The sequence below is a fragment of the Pseudorca crassidens genome, chromosome 8 (genome assembly GCF_039906515.1).
Source record: "Pseudorca crassidens isolate mPseCra1 chromosome 8, mPseCra1.hap1, whole genome shotgun sequence".
Lineage (NCBI taxonomy): Eukaryota > Metazoa > Chordata > Mammalia > Artiodactyla > Delphinidae > Pseudorca > Pseudorca crassidens.
This window is the reverse complement of record NC_090303.1, coordinates 28,337,549-28,363,376: the sequence shown is the minus strand read 5'-3', so window position 1 is coordinate 28,363,376 and position 25,828 is coordinate 28,337,549. Positions and strand designations below refer to the sequence as shown.

Here is a 25,828-nt window from a genome sequence, read left to right as displayed (position 1 = left end):
ACTTGGGATACGAACATGTTGTTTCTAGATCTAGCTCTTTGCCGGTCACTGGTAGCATGTTTTAGTATCAGTGAAATGGCAGTAGGAAAGCTGGAGAATATGAAAGGAGAAAGATCATAACACTGAACAATTGTCACAAGTAGCAGGCTGCTTCTGCATTTGCTTTTCATCCACTCTCATTAGCAGCTACTGGTTTTCTAAAGAGTGAAGGGCTAAGACCCATAGCTTATCAGATGATGCTACTGTAATATGCTCAAGATAAGAATTTAGAGAAGTCTGTTTCTTTATTATGTGTCCTATTTCTCACAGGAAGAGCCAAGCAGCAGTAGTATTTCTAATTAACTGCACCTGAGAATTTGAGATTTCCTAAGAAACGACCAAGAGAATGCTAACTTGGAATGATGGTTACTGGATATCCAATCCAAAAGGTGAGTTATGTTGTATTACATAAAGAAAGAAATGCTGTAACAACTTACCTGTATATATGTATATAAACTTGAATGCTAGTGATTCTAATATTTATAATAACTCTGAAAGTTTCCAGTGTATAGCTTCAGTATTTATACAGTCACTAAAAGGGAAATGAATAGCAGGTAAGTACTTTGTTCTACTAATAAGAAACAGTGTAGAAATACAGGCAGATAATATGTCGTGCCCCAGTGAATTTCCCAGCACGTACTGTTGAGAATAACAGCTAGTGAAGGCATGGTTCTCTGGTCACCTACTTCAGAAAAAAAAAATCTGGGGAACTTGTGCTCACCTGGGGAACTTGCTCTCGTCAGCTAATTTTGAGAACAGTATAAAGGAAATTGTGTCCCAGGCAGCCTGACATGAGACAATGGGGCAGTCTCCTTATTGCTTAAACATACGGCATTATGCAGAGCCGTTCTGCACTTGCCTTCTCACAAAAAGCGAAATCAGCCTCAAAGACCAGTGACGATATTGCAAAAGAGGATTTATTGAGCTTCATTACATCTTGAAAGGATTAGCTGCACCTGCACATAAAGAATCTCAGTCGGTTCAGATAAACAGGCTGAAGGCGCCTGCTTTATTATACAGCTTTCAAGGGGAGATCTGTGACTGATACTCCTGAAGATGTGCAAAGCCTCCGGGTTCCCTGGCAAGGAGCAAGAGTGCCATCTTCTGGTAGAAGAGACTGAGAACATGGGGAAGGCTTTTCTTGAACTTATTAGGAAAGAATGTTATTAAATAAAGAATTTTCATTTCTTTGAAGCTGAATTACAGAACTGTTGAACATATCAACATGTTTTCAACCAACATGCACCTTTCTCTCAATTTCTGACCTATACTTTTTTATTTTTTTTAATTAATTTATTTATTTTTGGCTGTGTTGGGTCTTCGTTTCTGTGCGAGGGCTCTGTCTAGTTGCGGTGAGCAGGGGCCACTCTTCATCGCGGTGCGCAGGCCTCTCACTGTCGCGGCCTCTCTTGTTGTGGAGCACAGGCTCCAGACGCACAGGCTCAGTAGTTGTGGCTCAGGGGCCCCGTTGCTCCGCGGCATGTGGGATCCTCCCAGACCAGGGCTCGAACCCGTGTCCCCTGCATTGGCAGGCAGACTCTCAACCACTGTGCCACCAGGGAAGCCCCTGACCTATACTTTACACAATATGCTTTAAACATCCATATTTTAATCTTTATTTGAACCATTACATTGAAATAATTCTACTTGGTCTACAAAATGTACTTTGTTCCTAACTACATTTAACAGTTCTAGAGTCCTCACTCAACTAGCGGTTCACATAAATTCTCCATAAAATTTAGCTGTGATCAACATAGCCAAGCACTTCCCAGATCTCCCTTCAAAGAAGGGCTTGTTATCCCAGACTTTAGCTTCCAGCCTCTTTAGGGAATGATTCCCCAGCTGCACCTTCTTACTCTTCCAACGGCTCCAGTTCCCCCATGGCTGACATCCAATGACAGGTAGATACAGGAATATCAAGACCTGCTATTTCTGCCTAATTTTGGACCACTCTAATGGGCCACCTTGGCCCCAGAGCAACTTGTAAGGTTGACAGAAGTCAACCTTCCAGCATGAATTCCATCTCTTCCCAATCCTGCTTGCTTACCCTCCCTGACACAGGTTAATCTCAGTGGCATTCCCTAATGAACAACTTGTTTGCAGGCTCACTCCATCTCAGCGTCTGCTTCCAGGAGAATTCAAACAGCCACTCCAGTTGAAGGACAGCCTCATTATGACCAGGTACTTTGTTTTGTCCTCTTCTATGGAAAAATATGTTATTTTTAACTTAAAAATGATTTATCTCTCATCAAATCTTATCAAATACTGTGAGATGCATGGTTTTTGGCCATTATGTCTATTCTATATCACTGAAATATTTTACATAATCCTGTATGTGTATTGCATATGTATGTGTGTGTATTGGTATGTTGATCTAAGTTTGAAATCCTGAACAGTTTATTGGATTAATGTTTTAAATTCTAACTAGTTTAACTATAGATCATGGATGCTTAAAATATGTATTTTAATATAATATGTGCCATAAAGACTTTGAGCTCTTAATAATTTGAGATGATAGATTGATCTGAAATATTTTATCTTTGCAACTTAATAAAGTGTACTCAGTCCCTCTAGTTTAAAAAAAAAAAAAACAAGGACTAGAATTAGTATTTTTAAGTGGAAGGAAAATGCCCTCTAGTGGTAAATATTAATAAGCTTTATTTTTAAAGCATTAAACTCAATGCCTTGTTTAAGGCATAGTTAAGTGTCTACCATGAGCTAAGCCCAGGATACAATTATGAATAAAATAGAAAGATTACAAAACCTCTTCTAATGTGCATTCTAGTAAGAGAGACAAATTTTTAAAAAGAAAATAATTAAAAGAATTGTGTATTTAGTGAACATGATAAAGGGAACGAACGGGATTTTGAGATAGAGAACAGTTAAGGGGAAACTTGCTTTATTGTCAAATACTACTTACTCCTTCATTTCTAGGAAGCTTCAGTCTTCTCATTTATATTTTGTGGAATAAGGATGGTTGTCTTTGTTGCTTTTGCTTTGTTTTAAAAATTTGAGGCATGTGAGTGTATGAAACTAGAATCTCAAATCCGAAAAAGAACTCAAAGCTAAAATAGTTGTCTAGAGACATCCTGAAATACTATTTCATGTACACAACATCTGAAATGTTATGTAGCAATTGTGCAGGTTTTGCAAAATAACAAAGAAGTAAGAGGAAACCCATTGTATTACCAGTAGAAGGGTTTCACAAATATATAATAATTCAGAGTCTTCGTCTCGCTACAAAAACATAATCTCACCAGTATAAAGAAATAATAGCTTATGGAAATCCTTATAATTGTATCAATTATATGAGCACTGAGCAAAAGAAAAATGAACTTCTTCAAGATCCTACAAGATCCCACTGCCTTCATTATTGTTGATCCCTGGCCTCTTTCAAATTTTGTTCCAGGATTAGACCCAACATGCTGCTCACAGATTGCTCCCTGACAATTTTGATCTCCCCAAACACATTTCCACAGTGATGTGGTCTATTAGATTCTGCATTTCTAACAAGTACCTAGCTGATGCCAGTGCTGCTGGTCCAGAGAACACACTTTAAGTGAAAGAAAGAGACCATCCCCACCTATGGGTACTTAACTTAAAAAAAAACTGGGTAGGCAAGAATCAATATTCTCAAGATGTCAGTTCTTCAACTTGATCTATAGATTCAATACAATCGCAGTCAAAATCCCAGAAAGTTATTTTATGGACATCGACAAACCGATTCTAAATTTTGTATGGAGAGGCAAAAGGCCCAGATAGCCAACATAATCTTAGAGAATGACAAAGTTGGAAGACTGATACTACCGTACCTACTTCAAGTTACTATCATTAAAATTAAAAACTTCTGCTCTGTAAAAGACAATGTCAAGAGAATAAAATAGATAAACCACCTACTGGGAGAAAATATTTGCAAAAGATATATCTGATAAAGGACTGTTCTCCAAAGAACACTTAAAACTCAACAATAAGAATACAAACAACCCAATTAAAACATAGACCAAAGACTTTAACAGACACCTTACCAAAGAAGATATACAGATGGCTAAATGTGTATTGAAAGATGATCCACAACATGTAACATCAGGAAAATGCACATAAAAACTACAGTAAGAAACCACTACACACCTATTAGAATGGTTAAAATCTGGAAAACTGACAACACCAAATGCTGACAAGGATGTGGAGCAACAGGAACTCTCATTCATTGCTGGTGGGAATGCAAAATGGTACAGTCACTTTGGAAGACAGTTTAGTGGGGTCTTACAAAACTAAACATACTCTTACCATACAAACCAGCAATTGTACTACTTGGAATTTACTTTAAGGAACTGAAATTTTATGTCTACACAATAGCCTGTACTCAGGTGTTTATGATATCTTTATTTATAATTGCCAAAACTTGGAAACAGCCAAGATATCTTGCAGTACCTGAATGAGTAAACTAGGTTATATTTAGAGAATAGAATATTATTCAGTGCTAAAAAGAAATGAGGTATCAAGCCCTGAAAATACACGGAAGAAGCTTAAATACTAATAGTAAGTGAAAGAAGCCAATCTGGAAAAGCTACATACTGTGTGATTCCAAATATATGACATTCTGGAAAACTACTGAGACAGTAAAAAGAACAGTGATTTCCAGGGGTTGGAGGGTGGAGAGGAGGGATGCAAAAGTGGAGTACACAGGATTTTTAGGGCAGTGAAACTATGCAATATGATACTATGGATATATGAAATTGTATATTTGTCCAAACCCATAGAATGTACAGCCCCAACAGTCAATGCTCGTGTAAACTGTGGACTTCAGGTGATAATGATGTATCAGTATAGGTACATCAATTGCAACAAATGTACCACCTTGGTGGAGGATGTAAAAATGGGAGAGGCTATGTGTGTTTTGGGTCAGGGATATATGGGAAATATATACCTACCTTTCTCTCAATATTGCTGTTAAACTAAAACTGATGTAGAAAATTAAAATCTTAAGAAAACTAATAAGAACAAAACACTCTGTTTTAGGATGTCTTTAGGCTAGATGTAGATTGAATCCTACCAGCTTGGTATTCTTTCATCAAGGTTAAGGTAGCAAGACCTAATTGTATGTCTTCTCACAAATGTAATCTCAGTGCTCAGCCCGGTGCCTGATCCAGGACTGATAGCTGTTAATAAATAAGTAAATGACTGATGAATCCATGAAAATGCATGGCGGAAGGAGTTTCTTGTAACATCGAAAGAGTAATTGATATTCTTTTTATTTTTGGAGCATGTTTCGCCCAACATCATGCACATTTCTTCGTAAATGTTGCTCTTTTCCCATCTGCTCTGAATGGGAGCATCTTTTTTTTTTTAATGATTTGCAGAGGATGCTAGGCAACTCCAAATTTTCTAGTTTATAAAACATTCAATAAAGCACAGAATTCTGGTGTTAGCTCAGGTAAATAAATAATTCATAACAAACATTCTTACAGCTGAACATAAAAGAAAGTGTGAAATACAAGGCCTGGCAAAGTAATATGAGTGCAAAAACATTGGAATAGAATGCATATGGGCATCACATTTTTAAAATCCATTTTTTCCCCTTAGAATTTAGGGAATTAGGGCTTCCCTGGTGGCGCAGTGGTCGAGAGTCCGCCTGCCGATGCACGGGACACGGGTTCGTGCCCCGGTCCGGGAAGATCCCACATGACGTGGAGCGGCTGGGCCCGTGAGCCATGGCCGCTGAGCCTGAGCGTCCAGAGCCTGTGCTCCGCAATGGGAGAGGCCACAACAGTGAGAGGCCCGTGTACCGAAAAAAATTAAATAACTAAATAAAATAAAATAATTTAGAAAATGAATATTTAGAATCAGAAAGAAATCACAACAAATAAATTAGTTTTTAAAGCTGCAATAATACAAACATTATAAAATCCAGTAAACTTTGGTTTTATTAATTGACTGTCAGACACACGTTTTTTTTAAATTTTAAGAGTTTGAGCGAAAATTGATTTGAACCAGGCAGCACCAAACCAGAGGTGGTTAAACCTCTGGAGCCAAGGGAACAAGTTAGAAAGAGAAAGTGGAAGCAAAGAAAGGAAATTATTGACTGGCTAGAGTACAATGCCTAGATGGCTGTTTGTGATTGGTTTTCCTGAGTATTTTGATTTTGTAACCTTGAGGCATTTACACGCTTAGATTTTGGTTTGCTTACACAAGCCATCACGGAATTAGAGCCACCTCAGTCTGGTGGCCTCCTTGTTTAGCTAATTTAACAATTCCCCCTGTTTGCTCATCCTTTCATACATGAGAGATTGGCCAACAATTTGGTATCAACCCTACTCTCAGTCACCGTCATAGTTAAGCTGTTCCTGTCTCATTGTGAAACTCTCAGGTTATGAGGTCAGATCTGGAGGAACTATTTTTGCTGTTTATCTTTTGTTTCATCTCGTTTCTGTTTCTCTAAGAACAGTGAGACCATCTGAGGTAACGTTGATGGCTGTGAAGAAGCACTTAAGACCTTTGAGCAAGCATAGCACACCAGGGAGACTCCAATGGTGACTATTAGAAGGAAAACACCAGGAGATTGAAGTATGCTCTGTAGCCAGGGCCACCATGAACCAAACCAGTCAGTATCAGATAAGTCAAAGCATGTACCTGAAAGGGAAGTAACCTGTGTTAGCCAAGTGCCTTGTTTGTTAACTTCTTGTATTTGCTACAATACCAGAGGTTTTGCGCCAGGTACAGCAAAAGTTATTCTCTACGGCACAGACTCCTCCTTGGTCAGCCAATAAGTAATCTAAAGCAATCCTATTGTCTAAATCCACCTTAGCAAGAAAGTCTAGCAAGTTTTGTTGTGCAGGTTTTAATTGTCTGACACATGTTTAATAACACTTTTTTCTTACATTTTTGGCTGAATACATTTTGATTACCTCTTAATTGAACAATAATTTCTAATAGGATTTACTATAGAGATAATAGAAAATATACTTCTGTTGGGACTATTTCAGCCTCACAACTTGTTATCACTTAATATCATGTAAGTTTTAAGATTGTTGTCAAATTGGGGGGAAAAAAAACTATCAAGTTTCTTCCCACATAAGCCATAATATTGCAGGAGTCTATCCTCGTTATAGTAATGTGTTATAGGTTTTATATTATTTTCATCAAAGGTGTTTTCAAATGTGTCCATATGATTCATTTCTCTTCAATAACTTGATCATCATGTAATCAAGGAGCCTATTCATTACTTACACTCTTCCTCTTACATTACTGCTTTTACTGTTGATCTAAATTTTTTTGTTATAATTCACTTGTAAATATCAGAATGACTTCTATTGATGTTGTGCATCCCTATCATTTTGTTTTATATTTCATTTTTATCTGAATTTTCTCTCAGGTTTTAATAAATACATTTTAAAGTGACAAAAGAAGGTACACTTCAAATATATCCAAGTCAAGAATCTGTAATTTCTCTCTTGTTTAATTAAGCATTCCAAACCATCTTTCCAAATTGCAATTAAAATAGCACACTTCAGTTTTATCAACCTTTAAATACATTTTTTGCATATCGTTTATGTGCTGGTTTAACTCTCAAATCTTCAAAAATACATTTACAACTTTATAATAAGGAGCAGACTTTCTCTTTAGACAAAAATCCAAGTTGTCAAATGTGTTTAAGATAAACCAAAGAGAAAACTTGTAATTGTGGAAAAATACCAAAGCAATATTTCTGGTACTATGGCAATAGCTTTCTTCTTTAATGACATCAAGGTTAGGAGCTGCTCATGGCACATATTCTGTGTATTTAGTGATGTTTTTATGGAATGCTTGCAGCTCTTAAAAGTAACATTGTCATATAACAGACTATGAATATTATTCATAGGTAGGTTACAATCAGGCTACTTTTCTGGTGATCTAATGGTCAAAAAAATCATGCAGAGGGTTTTCCCTTGTAGCAGTAGGACACAGTAATTATCAATGATTAGGATTTATTACATGATGCAAAATCTACAGCTATGAGTAATAATTGGTTTCTGGTTTATTTATTTGGACCAGTATTATATACGCTCTCATAATTTCTATTAATCTTAAGAATTTTTTAGATTAGTTACATTTTTTTCACTTTAATGCTTTCCAAGTGCTCATACCAAAATGAACCATATTCAACTCTAACTCAATACTTCATATAAAGTTTTCAGTTTTTGTAGAACATCAGTTTTCATCTTGACCACTGAAGGCAAACGTATTTTGCCTCAAAATGTATAACTGAAACCCTTTTTTCAGTATTTCCCCAAAAAATGAATATTTCTGTTTCTACATATAAGGAGCTTGGAAGTCACCACTTTATCCTAACAAGTGAAAAGCTGAGCAGACTAAAAAAATCACCAACTCTACATGGATCCAGAAGAAAGAGCAGGACACAGGGCAAACTGCTGCCTCCAAGACTGAAGAGACAGGCAAATACAGGGAGTCTCATCTCATCACTAGATCAGAGACTTGTGAGTCTCTGCAACAGAAACTGCAACAGAAACCAGTGCCCGGGCATGAAAACCTGAACTCTAACTGATGAATTGCTGAAAGCTCATGTAGACAAGTCTGAGAGTTAAAAATTCTGCGGGACCTAGTCATACGGGGCCGCCACAATATTGTGAGATTTATCTCCAGGTAAATCTTACCATGTGGCCCAGCAATCCTGTTCCTTGGTATTTACCCAAAGGCGTTGAGAACTATATTGATACAAAAACCTGCTCATGAATGTTTTTAATTGCCAAAACTTTGAAGCAACCAAGATGTCTTTCAGTAGGTGATGGATAAATCAACTGTGGTACATCCAGACCAGTCCTGAAAGATACTGCCACCTATCTGGCACCGTAATTGAATCTTCAAAAGGCTATTCCACTGTTCCGTTAAGTCAGCTGTTTCAGGATGATGGGGAACGTGGTAAGCCCAATGGATTCCACAAACATAGGCTCTACTGTTGCGCTTAATTTGCAGTGACGTGAGTTCCTTGATCAGAAGCAATGCCATGTGGAATACTATACGGTGGATAAGACATTTCATAAATCCATGGGTGGTAGTTTTGGAAGAAGCATTTCATGCAAAGAAGGCAAATTCGTATCCACAGAAGTGTGGCTTCCAGTGAGAACAAAATGCTATCCTTTCCATGATGATTAGTAGTCCAGTGTTATCAATCTATCACGAGGTAGCAGTCCAATGACCCTGAGGAACAGTGCCATATTGGGGCCAGTGTTGATCTCTGTTTTTGGCAGACGGGGCACTTCGCAGTGGCAGTAGCCAGATTGGCCTTGGTGAGTAGAAGTCCATGCTGTTGAGCCCATGTATAACCTCTCTCCTTGCCACCCTCACTACTTTGTTCATGAGCCCATTGGGGAATGACAGGAGTGGCTCAGGAAGGAAGCTGATTAATATCCACAAACTGGGTCATCAGATCCACTTCATTATTAAAATCCTCCTTACGTGGGACTCAAATATCTTCATATTTTCTGTCCATTCAGAAAGGTCGGTCCACAGACCTTTTCCTCAGACTTCCTTATCACTAATTTTCCAGTCGTACTACTCTCAAGTCCCTCCCCATTCAGCCAGTTCCCTGGCCACAGCCATGAGTTGGTATACACTCACACATCTGGCCATTTCTCCTTCCAAACAAACTAAGCAAGCAAGTGCAGTGCTTAAAGTTCTGCTCACGGGACTTCCCTGGTGGCGCAGTGGTTGAGAGTCCACCTGCCGATGCAGGGGACGCGGGTTCGTGCCCCGGTCCGGGAAGATCCCACATGCCGCGGAGCGGCTGGGCCCGTGAGCCGTGGCCGCTGAGCCTGCGCGTCCGGAGCCTGTGCTCCGCAACGGGAGAGGCCACAACAGTGAGAGGCCCGCGTACCGCAAAAAAAAAAAAAGAAAAAGTTCTGCTCACTGCATGGATTTCCATTTACCATTGCCCTTCAGGGATGTCCCAGAAAGCGCTGTAGTGCTACAGATTTACACTTTGGGGTGATGTCTACATTATCTCCCAGAACAAGATGTAAACCAAGACTGAGGTTTCTCTGCCTCAGTCTAGTGATCATAGGGGACTCCCCATGATGACACAGATGCAGACTGGGAGAGAAAAAGTAATATAGCAGGAGCGGGAACCATGGGCATCTGGGCCACTTTCTTATGTAACTAAGTTGTGGTCTTACAACCCAATCTTACATATAACACTTCCATTTGATGATGGAGTGCCACTGCTGTGCACACCCACCTTTATAGCTTGGGGAGTCAGACATGGCCAGTTCATCATGGGAAGCTCAGGTCACATGGTAGCTTGATCTCTTCTAAGGCCTAATAGCAAGCCAAAAGTAGTTTCCAAAAGAAGAATAGTTATCCACGAGAAGGGCAGGGCATTGCTCCAAAATCTTCAGGGTCTTTGCTGTGGTTCACCGATAGGGCCCTGTTAAAGGTTCCAAACAGCATGCCTGCCTCTGACACTTCAGGAGCCACTGGATCTGGCCCAAATGACAGAACAGCTTGCACAACAGCCTGGACTTGTTACAGAGCTTCTCTCACATTGGGCTCTACTCAAAACTAGCAGCTTTTGTGTTACTCAGTAAATGGGTCAGAGTCGCACATGTAAACGAGGAATATGTTGCCTCCAAGTGCAGAGGCCCACTAGGCATTGTGCCTCCTTTTGGTTGCAGGAGGAGCCAGATGCAGCAATTTATCCTTTAACTCAGAAGGGATATCTTGACATGCCTCATACCGCTGGACCCCTGGAAATTTCACTGAAGTAGAGGCCACTAATTTTTTGTTTAATTTATTTCCCACCCTCTGACACACAAATGTCTTACCAATAAGTCTAGAGTAGTTGCTATTTCTTGCTCACAAAGTCCGATCAGTATAATATCATCAATGTAATTAATGTGATTTCTTGTGGAAGGGATAGGCAATCAAGATCCCTAATGTGGACTAAATTATAACATCGGGCTGGAGAGTTGATACACTCCTGAGGTAGGACAGTGAGGGTATTTTGCTGGCCTTGCCAGCTGAAAGCAAGGGTGGTCTATACCAGTAGACATAGAGAAAAAAGCATTTGCTCAGTCAACAGCTGCATACCACATACCGGGGGATGTGTTAATTTGCTCAAGCAATGAAATAAAATGGGATAGATTTGCAATTGGTGTCAACACCTGATTAAACGTATGATAATCCACTGTCATTCTAACAAGATACATTTTCTGCAAAAGCCAGATAGGTGAGTTGAATGGGGATGTGGTAGGAATCACCTCCCCTGCTTCCATCAAGTCCCTGATGATGGCACTAATCTCTGCAATCCCTCCATGAACGTGGTATTGCTTTTGGCTTACTATTTTCCTAGGTAGGGCAATTCTAGTGGCTTCTACCTGGCCTTTCCTATCCTAATAGCCCTTACTCCACAGGTTAGGGAACCAACATGGGGATTCTGCTAGTTTCTGAGTATGTCTATTCCAGAACTGGAGAAATGAGTAGACAGTGGGTTTGCAGACCCACTGAAGCACCTTGAGACAGACCCAAGTTAAATCTCCATTGATCACCTAACCTCCGTAAGTCCCTACTTCTATTGGTGAGACATAGTAACTTTTGGCGTCTCCTAGGATTAGTGTCAATTCAGAGCCAATGTCCAGAAATCCCCCCAAATCTGCTTATTTCTTTTTCCCCGGTGCCAGTCAAGGTGGAAAATTCTGCAGTTCCCTTTTTGGAAAGCTGGGTGAAAGACTAACAGTATAAATTTTGGCAGTGTAGCCAGATTCTTCCTCAAGGGGACCTGACCTCCCCTTCGTTCAAGAGGTTCTGGGTCTGTAAACTGGCTCAAATCTGAGCAGTGTTTGAGGGACTGTAACTCGTCCTCCCTGTCTCCCGGGACAAGGTCCACAGGAAGGAAGGAAGGGAGGAGGGAAGGAAAGGAGGGAGAGAGGGAGGGAGGAAGGAAGGTAAAAAGAAAACCAAACCAAACCAGGCAGACAAGGTCACTGTAGTTGGCATGCTTGGACTACTCTAGAAAATAAGTGAAATCTGTTTTTTCACTCTTTGCACTATAGACCAAGTATGTAGCCCCTGGTTGGTCTATTAAAATGTGGCTAGAATTTCTCTAAGAATATCTCATTTCAAGATATCAATATTTTTCTGAACACACACACATACAGAAGTGCACATTATCTTTGTTTAAGTAAAAGTCTACAACAATTGATGATTGTGAAAGATATTCACATGCATAAACAAAAGTAATAAAAAGTTTCAAATAGATAAGAAGTCACAGAAATACTTAAAGACTGAATGCGTTAACTAGGTCATTTGAGGAAAAATATATCCTTTTAAGGTAATAGATTTTTATGACATACAAATAATATAAAAAAAAACTATAGAAATTATACAGTTGTTTTAATCATTATAGAATTGTTTGTATTTTAACATTTATAACATCAAACAAACAGTAATTTTTTAATAATAGTATTTAATTTTTAGTTACTTCATTTAATTTAGGCCATTATCATTTCAAGAAAAAAAACCCTGAACCTATTTGGTTATTCTTCCCATGATGATAAATTGAAAGCACAATGCCAACATAGACATAAATATTCAGTAGGAAGAAAAAAATCCAAACTCATATCCATAAAATCTTTGATAAATCAACTTGGATCTCAACATGTTAAAGAATGTACCATTTGAAGAAACAAAAAAAGTGCAAAAGTATGCACCCATAGCTTACTTTGTTCTTCCTCATCAAAATTTGAGAATGATAAAATTATAAGAAAGATTTAAGAGGAAGATTCCTTTTACTTCTCTGTCTGTGAAGGCTAATATATTAGACAAAAACTGGTCAAATGATTACTATAGCTTGTCCAACCATTTCCAGCATTTCAAGTCAGTATATTCTTGAGATTTTTCTCAAGTATGACTCCTTGGTTTAAAATTCCTTCTGGAAAACATGCTACTGAAAAACATTTCCCTGAATTACATTCTACAGTGCAAAAAAATCTTAGCGATATTATTAAATGTACTGTTTGAAAGTGATTGCCTGTTTAATATTTTAGTATTAGCATATGACTCAGGCAATTATAGAAGTTTAAATTTTTGAAAAATTTATGTTCTTGAAGTATAATGGAGAACTTTAGAAACTATGTTTCTATAGGTTTAATAATAAAATTAAATAATAATGTTGTATTCCTTTACATTAAAAAAAATCAGCATTTCTTCTTATATAGCAGAAACTCCTTCTGTAAGTTAATTTTTTTATTCTCACTTTCAGCCAAATTTGATTTTAAGTAACTTAATCATTTAGCATTGAGTAATATGTGTATTTCATGCCCCTCATGGTATCTTTCAATTAACAAAAGTGTCAGATAAACCAGAATTTGTTGTTTATTGCAAGTGACCAGAACTTTAACAGGAAATCCAAGAACCATGGTAATACTTTCCATGTTGTCAGAATTTGGAATTTAGGGAATTATGATCGATTTTGAACCACTGAAAAATAATTAACAGTTTCAGACATAGAAAGTGACTCTACATGAAAGAGACGTACGGATATTTTGAGTTAATATGTAGGAATCATACGTGTGTATATGAAAGGATGTTATGAGGAAGAAATTTACTGGGGCTTAACTACAACAAAGAGATTTTGAGGAGTCATATGGAAGAACTTTTTGATATACCCTAAAACATTTGCCAGAGAAGAAGACGGAGCCTCCTTTTTTGGAGACCTAAATGAAAATGTAGACTGGATTTTATCTTTCAAACTTAAAACCTGAGTAGTGTCAGGAACCCAGACAGATGACCTTTCTCTTCTATGATTCCATTATTTGAAAGGTTTGTGAAATCCCAGCCCTTCAATTGCTTTCTGGGGCTTGTCTCCTGCTAAGTCCCATAAGGTATATTTTCCTCCCAGGCACCAACCTACTTAAAGCACAGCAGTCACTGGAGTTGCCAACTCATTAAAAGCAGAGTGTAGTCCAGCATTAACCTAATTATATGCTGCAACCACTTTCTTGTGCATCTGGGAGTAACTCTTTGGCTTCCAGCCAGCATCTCTGGGATTTGATTTTCAAGTGACATAACCAGTTGCTTTAAAATGTTTCCCTCCTGAATGCTGGAGATGGAACGTCATCATTACAAAGGAGAAAACTTACAATTGGATCAAAAGCCTCTACTCCTGTGAGCAGAGGCTTTGCCATTGTCCAGAGAGCCCTGGTCTCTGCTTTCTCTAGACTCATATTTCCTAATGATGCAGTATCTTGTTCATTACGATTCACTCTGAGATGAAGTCATTATGTGCCTTGCTCTTTCTTTCACACAGCGTTGGTAAGCATTTTAAGGAAACTTTTATACAAATCTTTAAAATTTCTGGCAGGGAAAATAGGCAGACATCTGGAAAAGAAGCAGCATCACTTATCCCCATCCAAAGTGTATTTTTGCTTCATGTCTATACTTTTTCCGAAAGCTTATATACAAGTTCCTCTTAGCCATGAGCCTTTCTTGAGCAAAAGTGTCTGAATAATCTATGGGTTATCTTCCATATCTTAGAGAAGGAAGTCTACGTTTCTATTCCATCCCTGTGTTTCAGAGGGCTACAGTGGGGTGTAGAGCTGTCCCGTGCATTCAATCAATAGCATTTCTTCTCCATCTGTTGCTGTGGAGTTTGGCTACAGTTTTCCCTTCTGGTGGTTTGTAGTCTCTGTCTTCTGTTGTGTTCTCCTTGGTAGAGGCTTTATGAGGTGGTTTCCTGAGCTGTTGTAAGATTCTTTTCCACACTCATTGAGTGGCTGCCTTGATTGATCTTAGCAGTACCTTCAGAAATTCTGGTGGAAATCTTTTCCTAGTTGAGGCTTTTAGATATTGGCTATATAACTAAATAAGGAGTTCCATATTTCAAAGTAGTGTGTTTGGAAGGGTGCCCAGAGTAAAGAAAGCATTAATAGGCATAAAAAGCTAGCATATGGATGCTATAAGAAGTATATTGGAAAATGTACAAATAGAGTAGTGGAACCTTCCAATCAAAGGGTGTGAGGGGCAGTGAGGAAAATATGTTTTCTCTTATGTTTCTGCCAAAATGTAAGGACAATACAACCTATACAGTAAATTCAGCAGATGCTGGAAACTGCAAAAAAAGAACACTCGTTGCAGCCAGCTTAGTTTAAAATAACATACTATTTATGTCTGAATTTGATTGTAGGTATATTCTCTGGTATTTGATCTATTTTATCTATATTATTTAGTCTATTAAGACCACGTTAAATTAATATAATTAGATTCTACTATATTGTTCACACAGAAAAAATATAAGACTAAGAATTATTTCCTTGGAAAGGCCAATCTAAGAAAGAAGGTTTATGATTTGTCCTGAGCTCAATCTGTTGGTAATTGTCTTTATGTTCCTATTATGCACCTAGGTATATGTGAGGCGTATAAGCGGGGAATAAGGCATAACTTCTTCTTTTCAGGGGTTTGAAAGCTAGCAAAAAATAATAGTTGGCAACATTTTCTTTGTCCACTTCAGGGCAGTTATTTCAAGGTTTTTGATTATGAATTTTTTTGTTCCCAAATGCTAAGGAGCACTTCTTATCTAGAGTCCTGAATGTAAATGTTAATTGAATTGTTTTTATGTGATGCACATAGCTTTTAGGTAAGGGTCGTCATGTGCTTTATAAGACTTAAAGATTCTTCTGGTGGCAGGATATCACAACGCACTAACACTTGGAAAGATGGAAGGCAGAATTTTTGGTTACTTACAGCTCCAAACTAGAGAAGGCTTCCAGGTAAGGCCAACAGGGGGTTGTACCCAGGGGAAGAGTTACAGCAAACTGGAGCTGTAAGAGGCAGCTTAGGTATGGCTAGCAGGGTGGGGTTAGCAAGATTTCTCAGGTTCCCTGAAGATCGGCTAACCTGAATGATTTTGTGGGATCCTAGGCCTAGAGGCTGTCTCCAGTCTCTTACCTAGCCTTGGAGTGATTAGGGCTGATGCACTGTGGCTTGGAGCGTGAGAGCCCAGTAAAGGACGTGGCCAGTTGGATACGAACTTGATTAGCTGCTCAAGAAAAAAAATTGCTCGACCTCAAATCAGGGCTTCAAAACTGGGTCAAGACAGCACGGTTAAAAAAACCCAAAAAAACTATACTACATGATGATACAAACATAATGATACAAATTTTAAAAATATATTCTTTATAATTTTTTAGGCATTCACCCATTCATACTTGCAATAAATATTTAATGAACACACGTTAGGTGTTGACACCATGATGAACACGGAGAAAATAAAGATGAATCAGAGGCTTTCAGTTCAGTAAGAGACAAAACAATGACAATGTTGTAGTCATTGTAAAAGAGTCATAACATAGGTGCTACTGGAACACAAATGTGGTTGTCAGTTTGACAGTACTGACCACTCAGGAAAAGCTTCCAGACATAGGACGCATCGTGAAGAAAGATACAGAAGCAAGATACAATAGGCAGGAATCTTAGAAAAAGCCTAGTATTAACAAACTTTATAAATAAGTAAGAAAAAAAAAAAAAAAAGGCCCAGAAAGATAAAGAGACTTGATTCATGTCACAGATATAGCAAAAACCCAGTATTCACTTGTATGTTCCCTTGCATGGTCAATATCAATTTTGTTTAATCACACATCGCACATATTTGACCATCTGGACATGATATATGAGCGTTGTAATAATCTGGCTGGAAGGACTTATCATAGTATAGAATAGACTTAGAATTCCGTTCTTCCAAGATAGATGCACAGTCTCTTTCACTGGATGAGTAAACATCTGGGTCCTATCTGGTCAGGGAACCTGAGACCAGAGCATTATGGTAGCTATAATTGGGGTTGAGTTTTGCATGATGCAAACACAAAGAGTAAAATGAAGGTGGAGTGTCATGTGGAGACATAAATGAGTTCTCAACATGTTAAATGTTAAACCCAAAGGAAAAGTCAGGAAGCAGATTTAAGGTTTAGTGATACGTAGGAAGAGTGTGCTGGCTTCTGGAATCCAGCCTGGAAACACACCCAGAACAAGGGATGGGAGGAAAGTTGTAACGAATGTTGGTGATTTAATCTGTGGGTAAGGAGGGAGCCCTTAAGGACACAATGTGTTGGTGGTAGAGTTTTATAAGATCAAGCCTTTCTGTTTGTATTTTATGACATTAAAATAACTCTATACTGGAGGAAATATATTGGGATAGTTGGTTTTTATGTAGTAGTAAACTAGATTATACATTTTAATATTAAAGAAATTTACTATACTACATTGATTCAGAACCCATATAGAATTAAGCCAACAACACAGAGTCAAAGAAACATATAAAATGTTTCAGATGTACACGCCAATTACATGAAATAGTTAACCTTGTGGGTTATGATCCCTTTGTCTTTCACTGAAAATGCAGACTGTAACTTTGCAATACTTGTACCCTAAATGCATAAACTGCATTTCTCAACCATCCCTTGAACCGTCTGAAGTGCAGGCCTCAAAACTTAACTTATCCAACTCAAACTGACTTTACCATTATTCTCCTGTTCAAATTTCCCCTTATTGCCTAAACTGTGTCTCTTTACAGTTGGTTTATCTAAATCATGATTGAAACAAGGTACAATTATTGAATTTAGTTGTACGTGTCTCAGGACACACATAAATAGATTTCACTCTCAACCTGATCTCTCCCACTGCAACTTCACTACCATTTTCATGGCGCTGGCTTGTGGACAGCTGTCCCTGGAATGTCCTATACTCTGACATTGACTAATTACTTCATAGTTTTGCCACTGAATATGTTTCTGCATCTCCCATACTATTCTTATACAGGTATTATACACACAGATGGATTTTACTTCATTATTCTATCTGATAACCTCTATCTTCTGTCAAGCTTAGCCTGTTACATCTACTGTGATAACTGACACATTTGGACTCATTTCTACCATTTTTATTTTACTTTATTTCTACCACCATTATTTACCATTCTTAATGTGTCACTTTTCTGTTTCCATTTTTCTTGTATTTTACTTTTTTGGCATACTGATTGTTTCTTCCTTTTAATCTCCCTTTGACTAGAAATACTTTGAAATTTTATCCCATATATTTAACTTAACAGTTTTCTAAAGTGATTCAATATCTCAAGTCCCTACCAAATAATACAAGGTACTTGGAACACTCTAATTCTGATCTCTCCTTTACTGATTTATATGTTACTGTTATATAGAATATTATTTGTATATCTTGTTAAATATATAATTAGACTATACTGTTATTATATAGACAATATATATTTCAGTTTACTTATGGATTTACTTGTTTCTTTGCCCATTATTCCTTTTTGCCTCTCAGGTCCTTTTTCCTCTTCCTTAAGTATATCTGATAAAAATTCCTTTACTGCAGATCTATGGATGTAAACTCTTATTTGAACATTTATTCATTTTGGTTTCTATTTTCTTTTTCATTTTCTTTTTATTATTTTTATTATTGTTGTTTTTGTTGATTGTTTTATTTCATTTGTCCCTAAAAATTTCCTAGTTTTCTTATGAGCCCAGTAATGAATTAAAAGTATGTGTGTTTTCAGTGATTTAAGAGGTCACTGTTTTATTTCCAGAGGGCTATTCAGATATTCAGACCACATGCTTCAGAGGAAGGTTATCACAGAATGTATTGGTTTGCATGACTAGCAGGGAGAAGGCTATTTATGGATGGAACGTGAGAACTAGAGAGGGAAGTCCACACAGGAGACTGAGAGGTCAAGGAGCAAGTGCCTCAAAAGGGAATGGGGATTTGGGAGAAAAATCTTCTGGATGTTTTTATACTATAATGAGGAGTTTGATTCAAGGTCATTGGTGCTGACACATCAAGACTGACTGTCACTGACTCGATTAATAATCAAGCTAGTATGTTACAGTGTTTTAAAAATAAATGGAGTTCTATAATTTTTGTTAACATAAGTATGCAACTGGTAGCCCTCTTAATATTAATCCCTTTAATTTTTAAAGGCTCTACTTGGAAAATAGACACAATGGTCATGGCTTACTAAAGACACACCAGAATTCTAGACTCCCTGAAACACCCAGAGTAAAAGTGTTATTTGTGTGTGTGTGTGTGTGTGTGTGTGTGTGTGTTTAAAAATCCCTTTCCATCTGGCTTAAATGCCTTCTTTCAGATCTGTTACATCTGGTCACCACTTTGACCCAGGGATGGAATTGAAAAGTTACCCCACCATCTGGCAGTCTTTCTAGACTTGCTACTGACATGAAATTTCAGAGCAGCTCATACTGCAGCAACGTGGGACTCAGGCGGCCAGTTTTCAGTTTAACTCATTACTCAAAGTGTTTCTCATAACTCATCTCAGTACAGTCCTTTACATTAATCATGCAAATGAGTGTTCTCTCTTCTATAATTCAAATGACTTAAAGGAAGGCGTACTGTTTTACTTGCTTTTTTTACTCCCTCTATATCCAGTAGAACTTAGCACGGTGCTTTGCAAAGACACATTGAATGAGTAATCAGGTTAATAACTTGATTCCCATTTTCTGAAAATAGCCCTTATACTCTTTCTCTTAGCCATGTTCCTTGTCCTCTGAGCCTCCAATTAAAAGACAACTCCTAACCAATAGTAGGCTCTGGTACTTACCGTCCTAAAGATGTATCTGAAATGTGCTTTCTGTCAGGTGTGGCAGTGCAAATGCAAATATGATAGTCTTCCTTTTTTGTAAATAAGTTGAGTGCCATGTAAGTATAGTTTCATTACATTCTATTTAATTTTACTTTTACAGAGTATAGTAGATTTACGTAACTATCATTTTCCTTTAAAGTATTATAAAGAGCACACTCTGCCAGAGTATCAAATTTATAATGAACCAGGGATATCAAAATGATTAACTGCTTAGTTTCTACAATCACTCACTTGCAACAAAAAACATTATTTCTGCTGTGAAAACAGAAACAACAAAAACACAGTTGGGTTTTGGGGTGGCTTTTTTTTTGGTCAAAAACACTTAATTCATAATACAAGCCTTACTGACCAGAGAAGCAAAAAGAAGAGAGAAAAACAGATAATTTAGCTGGAGTAAAAGAAAACAGCTATTTGTTTTCAATTATTTTGAAATATTCAAATATTTATAACTGGTGAATTTTATCTTATCTATTCGGAGCAATGTATCATTGTTTCAGTTACATAACAGGCTTTTATAAAGGTGAAAGAAAAGTCTAATCTCTATTACCTCCACTTGAATTACTAATGTCACATGTAAATATAAGGTTTCCCGTACATCTGTTTCATAATCCTCCTCCCAAGAATGACTAGCTAAAGAATTTAAATGTCATGACGGCTCTGAACCAGCTGCCATGCTCAAAGAGCCCTTCCTGGAAAGAGTTTAGTGAACAGGCATAAAGAATGCCATTCTTGGAAGTAAGATTGGAGGCACCAGAAAGTGTTCTTTTGCAGCAGTTGAGCTGTCATGTATCCTCAAATGTAACACTAATCTAAAAAAGATCTTTCCCTTGATTTGCACTTGTGATGTAAACATTTACATGAAACCAAAATTTTAGGCAAATCAAGGTTGCCACAATATGAATTATCTCAATGGAAAAGATTGTTCAGCATTTATAATTTATGTGCATGCTTGATTCATATTTTGCTCATGTCTACTATTCTAATGATATTTCACCCGGGTTTTATAAAGAAATCGATGTGTGCTTTCTTTTAAACATTGTCCAATATCCACACTTCATTTGTACTTTCTTTTCCCTAAGAATATGATGGGTACAATCAAAAATGTAGAACCCATAATCCACATAGACCTCTGATAGCAGAATTCATGTTGGAAGTTTACCCATCAAGAAGCTTCATTTCCTAGGCTACAGTAAAACATTTAACCAATAAAAGAATACAATTTTCACTCCAATTGAATGTTATATATTCAATTACTTTTTATTCTTTTGTAAGACAATTGAAAACAATATAATTTATATAAAAATGAAAGTTGTAAAAAAGTAAAAGCTATATAATTTAATCCACTCCCTTAAAAACCTTGATGTATTCTAAAATGTCAATCAAGATTAGAACGAAGCGGGGCTTCCCTGGTGGCGCAGTGGTTGAGAGTCCGCCTGCCGATGCAGGGGACACGGGTTCGTGCCCCGGTCCGGGAAGATCCCACGTGCCGCGGAGCAGCTGGGCCCGTGAGCTATGGCCGCTGAGCCTGCGCGTCCGGAGCCTGTGCTCCGCAACGGGAGAGGCCACAACAGAGAGAGGCCCGCGTACCACAAAAAAAAAAAAGATTAGAACGAAGCATTAGAAGGGAGTATTTGTATGGTACATGCAGTGATATAGCCCCCAAAATGACAAATTTCATGTGATGAACGGAGCAAAAGTTGTTGAGTGCATCTCAATTTAGCACATAGAATTTTCCCAATGGACAAATATTCAGTAAAGATAAAGTTTACAGAAAGTTATTGACAAGGCTCAGTTAAAATTGTACATATTCTTCTTCATAGAAAAGTCACAAAACTGTGATTGAATATGTTTAATTAACTTGCAAACTCTAGGGAACTAATAAACTTTAAAGATAATTTATTACTACTGGTAGTAGTAGTGTAATAACAGTTATGGTAGTAATGAACACTAGTACTAATAGTGGTAGTAATAGTAATAGTCGATATTTATTAAGCATCTACTTTGTGCTTAATACATGTTGTAAACTATATGTATTAAGCAATTTACATGGGTTAAGCAGCTGGTGCAAGATGATAATGCTTGAATGAGGTGGAGCTAGAGTAAGAAACTAAATAGTCTCTAACTCCAGAGCCTGTACTGTTGGCCACCATGCTATACTGCCTCCGTTTATGTGTCATTATCACCATTTGGGGGATGAGAGCAAGGAAAAGATATAAACAAAGTCTTTAGAAATATTACATTTAAAAATCTGTTTTTATAATTATTTCTTAATTATTTTCATGTCATCATCATGCAGGTTGTGGGCATTTGAAAATGGAGAAAAAAGATGAGTGAGGAAAAAGAAGCAGTCTAGGCAGACAAGTGAAACAGAAATAATCATTTCAAAACCATTTGAATGTTGTGCTAAGTTAGCTTACCTTGAAAAGCTTCTAAACAGAGAGCAATAAAATAAAAACGGAAGAAAGGAAACAGCCTCACATTCCACCATGCAGTGAACACTGGCAACTGCTTTCTTTAAATTGACTCAGTATTGTACCAATCATGTAGGTATATTTGCCTGCCTCATTCACAGCCCATTGCAGAGCATTTATCCCATGTAGAGTTTCTGGATTTGGCTGTCCTGATATCACATAAATCCATAGCCCTGAACATTACTGGTCACATTAGGATAGACACAGAATTCACAGGTGGAGGAGGGACTCATAGGCCGAATTGAGCCAATCAGATTATTTCTCTTAAGAATTTTAAGAACACAGAATGTAATCAACCAATAATGGATGCCAGCCAAATGATATATTTTGGGATAAAGTCTGCGAGCTTAGAGTCATTTAAGGGTGATAAATAAGCAGAGGAAGCCATTCTACTGACAGAAACAGGAAAGTATAGCAAATAAGCAGGGAGAGGCAGAAACTGGAGACCTGAAAACTCTGAGAGACATAGGTTAAGTTCAATTTCTGACAGCTTTCCAGGTTCTGTAAGACCAGTCTCTACCTATGTCCATTCCTCAAAGTCTCTTGAGTCTTGGTTTCTTACATAACAACCCCCTACTCAGTCTTTGTTTAAGTGACTCATGAATCCTTGAAATTAAAATTGCCTTAACTAGAACAAAATGAAAGTAAGTATCAGTCTCCATTTTCTAATTAGAAGATGGTTTAACTTGGTTTAGATTTAAGTAAGGAGAAGTGAGAAATGGAGAAGTCTTGCTTTACGTAAATTGTTTTGTCATGAAGGGACAAACTTAGGGGAGATTTGACTCTCTGGAACTAACTTTCTGATGAGATAGTCTCTAAACGAGGTCCCCTTGTTCAGTAGCTAAAATCTGGAAGGAGTCTCAGCTTCTGATCAAAAAGACAACTGTAAAGTAGAAGATAAGGTAATAGATTTTCAGTATTCACAATAGGGAAAGGTTACACTGAAATTAAGTACAAATGCATCCAAGTTATTTGGTTTATTTTAAATATGTCCCATTACAAGGTTTTTTTCCACCATTGAATAAATTTTAATTGGTGACATTACAAAATTATGATTTTTTTGTCATTAATTTCCAAATTAATGACAAAGAAAAGAAAGTATATTACATTTTTGACTCCTTCAATTAATTTTATTGAATGTCTAACCTTTTCTTGGTGTCAGGGGTTCCAAGGAGAATGAGATATATCCCCATTATAAAAGTAACTTACAATTTAGTGGATAGAATACTGATTCTGAAGTACAAAAACCATATTAAACTTTTAAATGATGTTTTAAAACTTGATAATAACTTATTAATATTTTCTAAGGATGAACTTATAGTTAAAACTAGGCTAAGAGCTTTAAGCAAAATGCAAAAGGTTATCTGCTCAACTGAGATGATGAATCTATTTGTATTAAAAGTTCTTTGTGAAATATACTACCCAATGAACATTAAATTAAAAACAAATCTGCCTAATGTTTTAATCAGATGCTTAATGAAATACTTAGATGCAATTATGTCATAAAAAATTCTGTCTGACAAAAATAATATTTAGCACATTATTCTCCTATGGCTTTTTATAGATTAACATGTGAAATACATAATTTAGGATTCTTTACTTAAAACTGATGAGTTGTATGCTAAATCATGTTGTGTAAAAATAAACACCTAGCATTATTTTAGCCCAAGAGAGTAATTAGACATTTACCAATCCTCATTACATCACAAAACTCAGCATATAATATATAGTAGGTGCTTAATAAAGAAAATTGTTAAATAAATGAAGTCAAGAGAAAGCATTTTAAATCTATTTTCTATAGTAAGCAATACACAAAGTAGAAAAATAACTTTCTTAAGGCTTAATTGTATGTTTGGGAAAGGGATACCAATACAAATAATTACTCAATTTTTTATTCTTTACCATGCTTTAGGAAAATGATAGTTAATATCACATCACCAAGGAAACTAGGTCATTTAATAAAAATGTATTATTTTGTGCAGTGGCATATGGAACTGTTTCATGGATGACCCTGGTAAAAATTCTGGACTCAATAAATAAAGAATAAGTAAGTATGCTTTTCTCTCTCTCTCTCTGTCTCTCTCAGGCCAGTTCAAATTAGAAAGGCATGACTGCTTTCAAAGAAAAATCAAGCAAACTTATGGTAGATGTACTTAATATAAAACAAATTGTTTAAATTATTTCAAAAGGAAAATCCTTGATTTTCAGACATGGAAGGGCCAATCAGGGGACATAATTAAAACCAAATGCAAAGAAATTGATTAAGCTTTCTGAAATATGTAGGTTGTTTGTGTGGGGGGGCAGAGATGGAGGAAAGCATATTGACAACTGATAGTTTTTAGCACAGGTGAATTTAAATCATTACATTTAAATATAAAAACAATCTGGAAAAGCATATCAGTAATTTCCTCAAACTTCTAAAATTTGTTGACATTTCATAACATTTTCCATTTCTTAATAAAATGTACTATTTTTAAAATCATAAGTATAATTCATGTTCATTGTAACTGGAACATGAGTTCCCCATATCACCCCATATTTTCTGACATCAATAAGTTGAACTTTTATATGAAGTGATACCCTTCCCACATGCCCTGAGTTTTTATTTTTACCTGAGTTTCACCTCTCAACACCTACTCTATGCTATTATTCTTAACTTTAGTTGGGCTTGAGGATAGAATATAAAAATTGCAATCTAGAAAATAATTTAAAAGAAATTGAAATCATAACTTGAAACCTTCCCCAAAAGAAAACTCCAGGCCCAGATGTCTTCACAACTAAACTTCTCAAAACATTAAATGAATAAATGATATAACTTTTATACGAACTATACTAGAAAATAGAAAAGGAAGAAATACTTCCTGGTTAATTTTTTTGAAACCAGCATAATCATAATGTAATTATGGTCATATGTGGTATGACCATTGCAAGAATGGAAAATTATAACATTTCCAATGTACTTAGATATAAAACCACAGACAAAATACTTATAATCCTATCTTTATACACACACACATGCATGTATATATAGCACCATGTTTTAAGTAGGAGTTTTTTCATGAATTTGAAATTAATTATCATTTCCCAGGCAATCAATATAATTTATTATGTTAATAATAAGGACGAAGAATGATAAGATCATCTCCAGAAAAAGCACTTAATAAAATTCAACAACCATTAATTATAAACATTCTCCAAAAAACTAGAAATTGAAGGGATCTTTCTTCATCTCATAAAGGATATCTACCAAAAAATCTATAGCTATCATCCTAAAAGGTGAACTATATAATGCTTTCTCTTTCAGACTGGAAAAAAAGATAAGGATATCCACTCTCACTACTTCTTTTCAATTTTGTACTGAAAGTCCTTGCCAATGAGAAGAGAAGAGAATTAAAGAGAAGGTACTTAAAGCTATAAATACTGGAGAAAAAAAAGTAAAATTATTTTATCACAGGTGACATAAGTATGTCTAGAAAATTCAAAAGACTCTATAAAATATTAGTATTAATAAGTGAATTTAGAAAGAGCATGCAGTACATGGTCAATATGTTTCTATATACTAGCAACAAACAACTGTAAATATCATTTACAATATCATTAAAATCAATTGTATTACAGCTTTTCTGAGAGAAATGTGTTAGATCTTTCCTGAGAGGATTTT

General features: G+C 36.6%; 1 long non-coding RNA gene across 2 annotated transcripts in view; it reads left to right on the top strand.

Moving 5' to 3' along the window:
- LOC137228938 (uncharacterized) overlaps positions 1-25,568 on the top strand; it is a 42,430-nt gene extending 16,862 nt beyond the window's left edge. For both annotated transcript variants that reach the window (XR_010945416.1, XR_010945415.1), the window contains 4 exons: positions 310-428; positions 2,143-2,220; positions 24,150-24,214; positions 25,472-25,568. This is a non-coding gene — a long non-coding RNA (uncharacterized lncRNA). The remainder of the gene's footprint in view (positions 1-309; positions 429-2,142; positions 2,221-24,149; positions 24,215-25,471) is intronic.
- The last annotated feature ends 260 nt before the right edge of the window (positions 25,569-25,828 follow it).